Raw genomic sequence first — 12,814 nt, forward strand, 5'->3', positions numbered from 1 at the left:
CTAGTCAGCTGAGAAGCCTTGAGAGAGGATATGGAGGGGAGGTCTAGATTCTGCAGGAATTTATTCGTGGCTTCAGAAATATCAGTAGCAGCAGCGCCCTCTGGGGGGGGCAGGTTGTAGAGCGCCTCATAGAAAGTACAGAAGGCCTTGGCTATATCTGGGGTGGATTTACATACTGTGCCCTTGGGGTCCTTAATAGAGGAAACAAAGGAGTCAGAGAACTGCTTCTTAGCAATCGCCGACATCAGTCTGTTTCCTCTATCCCCATGTGCATAGGCTTTAAATCGGGAGCGTAGGATCAGCTTAGCAGAGGTGACATTTAAAAGATTTTTCAAATGCACCCTAGCCTCAGTGAGTTCCGCCAAAATGGCCTTAGCCTGAGATTCCTTGTGAGAGGACTCCAGGCGGGCAATTTTCGCAAGCAAAGCATCTAAAGCCTGTGTCCTACGCTTTTTCACATAAGCCCCTAACGCTATTAGTTCCCCCCGTATAACTACCTTATGTGTCTCCCATAGAGTGGAAGGGGAAGGAGGTGACTCCGTTGTGTCATTGAGCACAAAAAACTCAGCAAGCGAGGCCCTGATTTTGCGAGCGTGGGTAGGATCCAAAATCAGGGTGTCGTTCAGACGCCAGATGCGTTCTTTTCTCATTGATCCGGACAGGGAGAAATTAATGATGACAGGCGCATGGTCAGACAATGTGATACTACCAATCCGGGCCTCAGAGACATTGCGTATATGTGAGTCAGACAGGAACAGATAATCTAACCTATGGAATGACATCTTAGCATGTGAATAAAAGGTATAGTCACGGCCATTAGGGTTCATAGTACGCCAAACATCAAGAACCTTCAATTTCCGTAGGGAAGATTTAAGCCTTCTCAAGAGCCTGTAGGACACAGACGGTTTCCCCAATGATGTGTCAACAGCTGGTTCTAGAGCCACATTGAAGTCGCCCCCCAGAACCAACAACCCATCAGTGAATGCTGATAAGGAGGCAAGGGTCTGAACGAGCCATGGTACTTGTCCTCTGTTAGGCGCATAGAGATTGGCGAACGTAACCGGCGAGTCACCAATTACACCCTTTACAAAAATGTACCTGCCCTCAGGATCCGCTGAAGTAGCTGCATGCTTAAAGGGGAGGTTTTTGTGTATAGCAACACTGACTCCTCTACTGGCGGAATCATGTGTACTATGGAACCACTGAACAAACCTCTTAGGAGGGAGACGTGGGATCTTATTCGTTCTAAAATGCGTCTCCTGAAGGAAGACCACCGAGACCTTATCCTTCAGAAGAAGGGAAATAGTGTGAGACCGTTTGCATGGCTCGTTCAGCCCGTGCGCATTCAGGGAGGCGACTACAATCGATGACATGATACAATCCGTATTAAGCAGAGAGAGCACAAATCACTCATGGAAATGTCTAGCAGAGTACAGTATATACGAGCAGGATGAGGGAGGGAGGGAAAGGGAAAACATGTAAAATAAAATAAATTAAGAAAAATAACCAACAACATAGTTGGCCGGTAAAAAACCAGCTCAGATGTAACATACATCTAAAAGAAAGGTTGGTGTTCACCTATCACCATCCAAGACAGGGTTGGAGTGGCGAGGGGGCAAGTGAGACACCTCTAGGTCTACTATAAAACGGAGACCAAAAAACATAAAATGCTTCCAGCACCGGAAACGATCCGGCCATTCCCCTGCATTTGGGGGGGAAAGAAAAAATGCCCACTGAGAGGCATAGTCCCAAAACATGAGAAAAGAGTCCCGAATAAAGCGTGACTTGTTGTAAAAACTCTAGGACCAAAAAACATCATATTTTATGAAAAGTAAAGCGAACCAAAAAGAAGGCCTTAACCCTCCATGTAAACACAAGGCTGTGAAGCCAGGAGACAGTCATCTCTCACATATGAACAGAAGGCAAGGCACGGTAACGGCAGCCCTTGCTAACAGGCAAAAATAATCAATCAACGGCACCTTGTCCTGGGCTCAAGTGAGGGCCCTGTCCATCTTGCTGCGACTCATGCGATCCGACTTGCCAGCGGAGGCCGTCTGCCAAGGAGACACCCGCGGCGGGACAGGTAAGGGGCCATCTTGGTCAGCTGGTAGCCACGAGGGAATCTCCACCGGAGGGACATCTAGGGACCTCCAAACCGACTCTAGGTCCGCAGGTGACCGTACTGTAAGCAGCTTCCCGTTCCTGGAGACAGCCAGCCCAAACGGATAGAGCCACCGGAACGGAGTCGACGTCTTCCTAAGAACTTCAAGGAGAGGCTTGAATAAGCGACGTTTAGCCAGGGTGGAAGGCGCCAGATCCTGGAACATCTGTATCTGTATCAACACCTCCATCTCACGTTGCCTTTTTAAGAGAGCTGCGGTATCAATATAGCTCAATAGGCCACAAATCACGTCACGTGGCGGCTCTTGTGGTTTCGGCCTAGGGCGCAGCGCCCTGTGTATGCGTTCCACCACGATCCCTTCCGCTCTGTCTGGCCCCAGCATGGTGGAGAACAACTCACGCGCCACAGTCGGTAAGGCCTCTGCTGCTATCGATTCAGGTAGGCCGCGGATGCGGATGTTGCGCCGGCGGCTCCGGTTCTCTTGGTCCTCCAATTTCAAGAAGGCCTCATTTAGTAGGGCTTTATGGGACGCTAGTACTTCTGACGCTTTACCTTCATAGGTTAAGATGGCGTCCTGCGTACCCTCCAGCGTGACCACTCTCTGGCCTAGGTGCTTCATGTCGTCCTTGATGTCCGCCAAGTCTTGTTTAAGAGGCGTAAGGGCCGATTCAAGGACCCGACGAAGGGTCCGCTCCGACAGAGGCGGATCTCTGGGCCTCCTGTCTGAGGTATCGGAGCCGCTGCCCGCATCGGATAGCTCTCCTGCATCGGAGTCCTGTGCAATAGACGCCGCCATATTGGCGCCTTTCTGTGCGGCAGCTCTCGGCGTTTTTCGGAGGAATTTCTCCATTTCAGGCTGTCTGGAGCGCTGCGGGGTAGACTCTGAGCTTCCTCTTGTCTTTTCTTTGCCAGGTTTCCCCATAATCAGGTAAAATCCAAGCTTTTATAGGGTAAATGAGCCGGAATGCTGGAGGAGCTCAAGCTCGTGCGGCCATTCAGCAGCGTGGCTCGGCTCCGCCCCTATAGTAGTTATATTCTTGTACATAGGGAGCAGTATTATAGCAGTTATATTCTTGTACATAGGATCAGTATTATAGTAGTTATATTCTTGTACATAGGGAGCAGTATTATTGCAGTTATATTCTTGTACATAGGAGCAGTATTATTGCAGTTATATTCTTGTACATAGGAAGCAGTATTATAGCAGTTATATTCTTGTACATAGGAGCAGTATTATAGTAGTTATATTCTTGTAGATAGGAGCAGTATTATAGTAGTTATATTCTTGTACATAGGAGCAGTATTATAGTAGTTATATTCTTGTACATAGGAGCAGTATTATAGTAGTTATATTCTTGTACATAGGAGCAGTATTATAGTAGTTATATTCTTGTACATAGGAAGCAGTATTATAGCAGTTATATTCTTGTACAAAGGAGCAGTATTATAGCAGTCATATTCTTGTACATAGGAGCAGTATTATAGTAGTTATATTCTTGTACATAGGAGGCAGTATTATAGTAGTTATATTATTGTACATAGGAGGCAGTATTATAGTAGTTATATTCCTGTACAGAGGAGCAGTATTATAGTAGTTATATTCTTGTACATAGGAGGCAGTATTATAGTAGTTATATTCTTGTACATAGGAGGCAGTATTATAGTAGTTATATTCTTGTACATAGGAGGCAGTATTATAGTAGTTATAGTCTTGTACATAGGAGGCAGTATTATAGTAATTATAGTCTTGTACATAGGAGCAGTATTATAGTTGTTATATTCTTGTACATAGGAGCAGTATTATAGTTGTTATATTCTTGTACATAGGATAAGTATTATAGTAGTTATATACTTGTACATAGGAAGCAGTATTATAGTTGTTATATTCTTGTACATAGGATAAGTATTATAGTAGTAATATTCTTGTACATAGGAAGCAGTATTATAGCAGTTATATTCTTGTACATAGGAGCAGTATTATAGCAGTTATATTCTTGTACATAGGATAAGTATTATAGTAGTTATATACTTGTACATAGGAAGCAGTATTATAGCAGTTATATTCTTGTACATAGGAGGCAGTATTATAGTAGTTATATTCTTGTACATAGGAGCAGTATTATAGTAGTTATATTCTTGTACATAGGAGCAGTATTATAGTAGTTATATTCTTGTACATAGGAGCAGTATTATAGTAGTTATATTCTTGTACATAGGAGCAGTATTATAGTAGTTATATTCTTGTACATAGGAAGCAGTATTATAGCAGTTATATTCTTGTACAAAGGAGCAGTATTATAGCAGTCATATTCTTGTACATAGGAGCAGTATTATAGTAGTTATATTCTTGTACATAGGAGGCAGTATTATAGTAGTTATATTATTGTACATAGGAGGCAGTATTATAGTAGTTATATTCCTGTACATAGGAGCAGTATTATAGTAGTTATATTCTTGTACATAGGAGGCAGTATTATAGTAGTTATATTCTTGTACATAGGAGGCAGTATTATAGTAGTTATAGTCTTGTACATAGGAGGCAGTATTATAGTAATTATAGTCTTGTACATAGGAGCAGTATTATAGCAGTTATATTCTTGTACATAGGAGCAGTATTATAGTTGTTATATTCTTGTACATAGGATAAGTATTATAGTAGTTATATACTTGTACATAGGAAGCAGTATTATAGTTGTTATATTCTTGTACATAGGATAAGTATTATAGTAGTAATATTCTTGTACATAGGAAGCAGTATTATAGCAGTTATATTCTTGTACATAGGAGCAGTATTATAGCAGTTATATTCTTGTACATAGGATAAGTATTATAGTAGTTATATTCTTGTACATAGGAAGCAGTATTATAGCAGTTATATTATTGTACATAGGAGCAGTATTATAGTAGTTATATTCTTGTACATAGGAGCAGTATTATAGTAGTTATATTCTTGTACATAGGAGCAGTATTATAGTAGTTATATTCTTGTACATAGGAGCAGTATTATAGTAGTTATATTCTTGTACACAGGAGCAGTATTATAGTAGTTATATTCTTGTACATAGGAGTAGTATTATAGTTGTTATATTCTTGTACATAGGAGGCAGTATTATAGTAGTTATATTCTTGTACATAGGAGGCAATATTATAGTAGTTATATTCTTGTACATAGGAGCAGTATTATAGTAGTTATATTCTTGTACATAGGAGGCAGTATTATAGTAGTTATATTCTTGTACATAGGAGCAGTATTATAGTAGTTATATTCTTGTACATAGGATGCAGTATTATAGTAGTTATATTCTTGTACATAGAAGCAGTATTATAGTAGTTGTATTCTTGTACATAGGAGCAGTATTATAGTAGTTATATTCTTGTACATAGGATGCAGTATTATAGTAGTTATATTCTTGTACATAGAAGCAGTATTATAGTAGTTATATTCTTGTACATAGGAGGCAGTATTATAGTAGTTGTATTTTTGTACATAGGATGCAGTATTATAGTAGTTATATTCTTGTACATAGAAGCAGTATTATAGTAGTTGTATTCTTGTACATAGGAGTAGTATTATAGTAGTTATATTCTTGTACATAGGAGCAGTATGATAGTGGGTATATTCGCGTACATAGGCGCAGTATTATAGTAGTTATATTCTTATACATAGGAGGCAGTATTATAGTAGTTATATTCCTGTACATAGGAGCAGTATTATAGTAGTTGTATTCTTGTACATAGGAGGCAGTATTATATTAGTTTTATTTCTGAATATTTTTTTTACATCTTTATGACTGAGGACGATGTAAACTGTGTCTTTTTTACAGATTTTTATTTTTTACCATATTAGTGTTCTATGTAGAATGACTGAATTTGCTATAAGTGAGGACCACCCATAGTGAGTTTGCTTTAAAGGCCTTATAGGAGAAGACAACACACTTACACATTAGCTAACATCCCTGGTATGTTTAAGTTTTGTATAATAAAATATACTCTGCTCTGTGCATCTCCTCTCCTCTTAAAACTGTGCAGAAGTCTCACGAAAGGAAATTCCATCCCTTGTAAAGTCATATAAATGCCCTAACAAATGTGATATAGTCAATGGAGGCATATAATAATGTATGGATTTAATACAACTAGTATGTGCACGTTTTGCAGGAAAGATGTCCGTATGTGTGACGGCTGCCGGTGATGCCCCAGCGGTATCTGTGATAATCATTATTTTTATATTACACTAATTAATGCAAATATGTTCTTATCAGTATTCTCAGCTATAGACAAATATCACTTCTAATCATTATCAGCATTCTAGTTTGTCTGCAAAGTTTATTGCCTGTCAATGATAGAGATGTGTAGGTTGGTAGATAGATAAATAGATAGATAATGTACATAGATAGACAGAAAGATAAGAGAAATATGGATATATTGATAGAGTTACTATTGAGTTACATTAGCTGCTATGTTGTTGCCAACCTGGAAAAAAAAAAAGATAAATGATAATAACTAGCAAACCAGTGAGATTATATTTTATTTTTGGGAATAATGCTCTCCACTGGGAGGTGTACGGCTGTGATTGGAGCTTCCTATGGGTTTGGAGACATTTGTCCTTTCATCCCCTCCCCCTCCTTCGGCTCCAGCTGAATTCTGTCTAAATACTGGAGTCCCAAACAGCCTGGACTGAAGATAAACACATCCAACAGCACAGACCACCTGTCCGCAGACCCCATAATGTCAGTGCAGACGACCAGACGTGCTTAACATCTTCATTGCTGGAAACCGTTCAAGAGGTACTGAAAAAAAGATTGAAATGGTGCCACCGTCCCCACCTTACCCGCTGGTGCTTGTTGATCCTTCTAACTATCTCTTGTAAAACAGAATGGACTTGTAGGATAATGGAGGCTCCTTGTGGAGAGGGAGCCTTGCACAGGTTTACTCAAACCTTCTGGGCAACTTGATTTGGACCCTTTTTTAGGAGTGTAAAGAGTCACGTGGGCCCCAGAGGCCTATAGATCTCAGGTGATGTCTTTTCTGATTGCAGTTGTTCTATTTGCTTTTTCTTCTCCATCTGATCCAGGCCACCATGGTGACTTCTTCCAGCCACAACTCCTGTCTGCAGAATTTTGCGGACCCATTCATTTCTATGGGGCCCCAAAAAGATGCAGACAGCACACCGTTTGCTGTCCGTGCCTTTTCTTCGGTTCCACGGCCCTGCAAAACAAATAAAACATGTCCTATACTTGGCAGTAAAAATCAGAACATTGCTCCATTGAAGTCTATGGGTCGGCAAAAATGAGGAATGCAATCAATTTTTTAGCGGACTTGCTGAACTGTTTCGGATCCGCATTTTAGCGGATTGCAAAAAACATACGGCCGTCTGAATGAGCCCTTATTCTGGTGTATAATATAGTAGACTACGGTGGATACAGCAAAAATGAAAATGTATACCGTGTGGATAATGGTAGACATGTGCCTATAGAGTGGTATACGCCCAAGCCTACCATTAGAGGTATACTTCAGAAAATCCTACCAACACATACCATCAATGGAAGACCCCAGCTCAGTGTGACAGAGTCTTACCCTTTACTCCGCTCACACACGACACATATACTGCTGCCGGGAAGGGCATCTGATAGCGTCCTATTCTGGTAGCAGCCTATTAATACAGACTCCGAAAGTAGATCGTTGTATTCTTTTCCAGCCTTGGAATCCTTGGGTGGAGAGCTGTCAGGTGATACGCAGGAAAGTCACTCTGAAACGTGCGTTGAGTCATTCAGACGACGGACGCCTGGGGTGTAATATGCAGGAGCTAGGTTTAGTATATACACCAGAGTGATTCAGCGACCCTGGGTATAATTATAGGCCCAGTATACCGTCATCAGTATATAATTATATATGCCATGCAATGGGGGGGGGGGGCACTGTATGCTTTCCTTTATAACATATGAACTGAGGATGTACCCTATATAATTGGGCGCCTGTTACTTTAAATGGACTATATGACCATCAGTCATTGTATATGATTGTATGTGTTGTATATGTGCTGTCTTTACAGGCGTGCTGCTCCGCCATAAGGGCCATAAGCATGACTGTCATCTACATGGGGAGTTATGGATGGCAGTGTAGGTCTAGGAAGAGCCCGGTTCTTGGTGAGAGGCAAGGTGATGCCGGGGCACAGTGCCACCACATGGCCGGAGAAGAGAAAAGGTAGGTTTGATGCCAGAGTATGCTGGTGGTCCATGTGCGGTTGACCTATAACAAAGTTGGGTCTAGGTCTGTCCACGTAGGAGGAACCTGGAAGCCGGTGAAGGCTTCGTCAATGAGGAGTAGTAGTGGTGGACTGGAGGCTGGAAAGGTTGGCGGTGGGCTGGAGAATGGGGATGAAGGGCCTGAAGAAAAACTATGTGGTGGTCACTTGGGTCTTCAGTGTGACAATGAGTATGGCCACAGTGCCCTTTACCTACTATACAGCGTGATCTGCTGTTCTTCCATAAGCGCTTATACTTACCACATCCTTCTCCTTCCCTCTACGAGCGGCATTAGTCTGAAGAAGGCCCCACGGCCGAAACGTCACTATCGCAGCCGCAGCAATTATCAAATAAACTACAATTGCATTACTTTTGGAGCTGGAGTTTACTTTCTTTATAATGAGTATGGCCATGGAGTCTTTTGTCTTTGAAACCAGTAATGTTTTCATCCAAGGTGTAGTGCAGGAGATACTTCAATCTGGGGCCCAGAGAAAAGAGGGGAGCTCCCTCACCCCTAGGTTGTTGTCCACCAGATCTTTAAAGTTTCACAAATAACAGGATGGGGAAAATCTAAGAGAGAACCTTTTATTTTAGAGGAGTTCAAATGCACAGACCTCCGTGTCTAGCCCCCCCCCCCCATCCCATGGAACCCCTAGACATAAGGTGCATTTAAAAAAAAAAAAAACGTGGCAATCCAGTGATCACTGCGGCCGCTGCTCTCTAATTTGACAATCAGCTTCCAAAAATCCTGGGAGACATAAAAAGAACGCAGGACGACGTGAATGACTTTCTGTTCTACTCATAGAAATCACAAGTGGGGAATCCCTGGACAACACAGATTAAATATAGAATGGGTGAAGAATGGCGCGGCCTTCTGTACCAGCTGCTTTTGGGGGAGGTTGGGGGAGCCGTACATTTACATGGCACCTGTCCCCGTCATTCTTCATGGTCTAATGTTTAGGTATTTCTTACCGGTGGTGGATATGATCAGATTGCTGTGTCAGAACGTCCTTTTCAGGTCAGTCTCTTACTAGGGTAATAGGGGCAGATTTTTCCAGCTATATGACAGCCCCAAATCCTTGTCCTAGAGCGGCCCTAACAATCCAGACAGACAGCAACAGAGACCCTAGAAGACTTAGGCCTCACGCACACGACCGTATGTATTTTGCGGTCCGCAAAAAACAGATCCGCAATAAATACGGATGACGTCCGTGTGCATTCCGTATTTTGCAGGAACGGAACAGCTGGCCCCTAATAGAACAGTCCTATCCTTGTCCGTAATGCAGACAATAATAGGACATGTTCTATTTTTTTGCGGAACGGAAATACAGACATACGGAAAAGGAATGTACACGGAGTACCTTCCTTTTTTTTTTTTTTTGCAGACCCATTGAAATGAATGGTTCCGTATACAGTTCGCAGAAAAAACGGAACGGACACGGAAAGAAAATACGTTTGTGTGCATGAGGCCTTAGTCTGGGTTATTAGACCCTAGTTGGGCCAGTGGCTGTAATATAACCTCAAACATGCGCCCGTGTTATATCTTTGAGTAGCCGGCCTTATGGTGGAAATACAACGGTGACTATGTAAAGGTCATTTCCTCCTTAATATTAACCCCTTAAAGGGGTTGTCCAGGATTGATGATCTCTCCGTAGGCCATCAGCAGGGGTATAACTAGAACTTATTGGGCCCCACAGCAAATATTTGAACACTCCTCCCCCCCAGCAACTTCTTTGCAACCTCTTTTTCCTGTGCAACCCCCCCCCCCCCCCCTTCCCTGCGACTAGTCAAGATCGCCCTCTCAGACCAGGCCCGGCGGCGTCCGTTTCCAACACATATATACTGTATGTTATGTCACTGTATATAATGTCATTGTATAATACTGTTGAGGGGGCCTGACAATAAAATCTTTTAGTCCTCCTCCCGGGCGGGCCCCTTCTGAATTTGGCTCCCATAGCAGCTGACCCCCCTTCTTCCACTATAGCTACGCCCCTGGCCATCATAATTTGAACAGCAGCGATCCTACACCCCATACCCCTGCCAATCAGCTTTTTTGGGGTAGCTCTGGTGCCGGAACTATACAGCCCCCTGCACTGTGTTGTGGACTGAGCTGGTAACTATTCACTTCAGTGGGAGCAGTGCTGCAGTTACCAGCTGCGCCCACTGCAAAAGAGATGGCGCTGTGCAGCTAAGGCATGGGAGCTACCACGAAACAGCAGGGGAACTGGACATGTGATCCTCTCATTGCTGATATAATACACCACAATACTTCTGTATTATTCTGTATTGTTGCCTGTCAGTGTTTTATTGAGAGGCAGCCTATTAGACATTGTCCCGGCTATGGTGAGGCCTAATAGGCGCTTACATACTGCCAGGCCCCTCCTATTGGCATGCCATGGGGGTGCCGACGAGGTGACAGAGGAAGCCTACCCCCTCAGCCTAACGGTTAAGTGGCCATTAGAGCAGGGTGACAGCTGTAATACAACCTCTACTGATGGAGCGGGCATGGCTCCGGCGGCTGTACAGGTATGCCACTCACCTTTCTGCAGCGGAGATGCGGCACAGAAAGAGGATTTCAGACTCCTCCAGACTCCATCAGACAGCGCAGCTAAGGCTACTTTCACACTTGCGTTCGGAGCGGATCCGTCTGGTATTTGTACAGACGGATCCGCTCCTATAATGCAAACGATGGGATCCGTTCAGACGGAACCGTCTGCATTATATTTTACTAAAAAAGTCTAAGTACAAATTGTATTCAGACGGATCCGTCCAGACTTTACATTGAAAGTCAATGGGGGCGGATCCGTTTGAAAAATGCACCATATTGTGTCACCTTCGAACGGATCCGCCCCCATTGACTTCCATTGTAACTCAGGACGGATATGTTTGCGGGTGTCCGCCTGCTGAGCGGAGCGGAGGACAGACGGTGCCAGACTGATGCATTCTGAGCGGATCCGCATCCACTCAGAATGCATTGGGGCTGAACGGATGCGTTCGGGGCCGCTTGTGAGAGCCTTCAAACGGAACTCACAAGCGGAGCCCCGAACGCAAGTGTGAAAGTAGCCTTAGCTGGAGCCACGGACCACGGCTGTTACAATGACCTTTCTGGACACTTGTAAAGTTTGACATTAGTATCTAAAGTCTTTTAAGAATTTCTGCTACTTTGTTTCTAATCTTATTTAACAAACATCCCAGAATTGTTCCTCTCACCTTCAGCCTCAAGGGCCTGGACTCTTGTCCTTGTCTTAGCCAAATTACTTCACTCATGAACTTCATTCAATGTCCTCAAACAGGAACCCCCTCCCCTTCACCCCCCGAGTCACAGAGCTCAATATCAGCTTCAAGGAGAAGTAGCAGAACGTCTTGAAATTGTAGAAGCGGAATGTTAAGATCTCATCTATTACAGGTTGCTTTGTAGAACATCCTGCCTTCAAGACGACCTCAGGTCCTGATTATAACAACCAGTGAGGTCTCTGCTGGACAGGGAAAGTGTCATCAGAAGAGGACCTATTGTCAAGTTTTTATGTTAAAAATATCTTATTTCTAAAGAATTTTTGGTGATGCTATTTTTAATTTTCAATATCAATATTTATGTAAAAAAAAAGAAAGAAAAAACTAAAAATCCTGCAGTTTTTGCACTGGCCACTAAGCTTATGAATAGGCGTCACTTCATGGTCTGTACAGTTATCTGCTTATCATTACAGGCAGGACTAGAGTGACAGGTATCATCTGTCCAATACATATGGATAACACAGGATCCACCATTCACAGGTGATATTGCAGCTTATCTTCTCCCTCCTGACCTCTGCACAGGTCACAGACCATGCCTAGAAAACTCCACCATACTATAGAAGTCAATGAGGTCTCCTCCTGACCATTGTGACTAAGGACCATGGGGCTGCTGTAAAGCAATTCTCTAAATGCTATTAAAAATAGCTTAGAAAAGATGGCCGCCCCCCTAAATCATGGGCAGGAAATAGAATAAAAAAATCTGCAAAAAAGGAAATGTGTCACTGTCTGGTTTTAACTGGAAGAAGAAAAAAAAATTGCTGACATTTTCCCTTTAATTTTCTTCGCTGTCATAGATAAAGGAAGGTTCTAATAAGAGGCTATTACATCACTGTGATAAGTATGAGTGGTATGAGCATGGGCAGGAAGTGTTGTCATGGGGAGACATACAAATAGGCTGTTAGGGGGGTGGAAACTTTACCTGCTAAATTAGATAAAAGACATAAAACCAGGGGTGCACCAGCAATGAGGCCAGGTGAGGCGATCACCTCAGGCAGCACCAGGTAGGGGCAAGAGGGGGGCAGCGGAAGGGCCATGGGCTAAAGGGAAGGGGTTAGGTTAAGAAATTGGCATTGGGGAAGGGGGGGGGGGGGGGCGCCGTTTCAGTTCTTGCCTCAGGCTGCAGAAAGGCTAGGTGCACCCAGGGGTGCACCTAGCCTTT

General features: G+C 43.2%; 1 long non-coding RNA gene across 1 annotated transcript; it reads right to left on the reverse strand.

Annotated features, from left to right (window-relative positions):
• Positions 1 to 6,630: 6,630 nt before the first annotated feature.
• On the reverse strand, positions 6,631 to 7,808 carry LOC122944914. The gene is made up of 2 exons (XR_006391069.1): positions 7,697 to 7,808; positions 6,631 to 7,327 (listed from the first exon to the last, which is right to left on the reverse strand). It is a non-coding gene; the product is annotated as an uncharacterized LOC122944914 (long non-coding RNA).
• Positions 7,809 to 12,814: the final 5,006 nt, after the last annotated feature.

Source organism: Bufo gargarizans, chromosome 8 (genome assembly GCF_014858855.1).
Source record: "Bufo gargarizans isolate SCDJY-AF-19 chromosome 8, ASM1485885v1, whole genome shotgun sequence".
Lineage (NCBI taxonomy): Eukaryota > Metazoa > Chordata > Amphibia > Anura > Bufonidae > Bufo > Bufo gargarizans.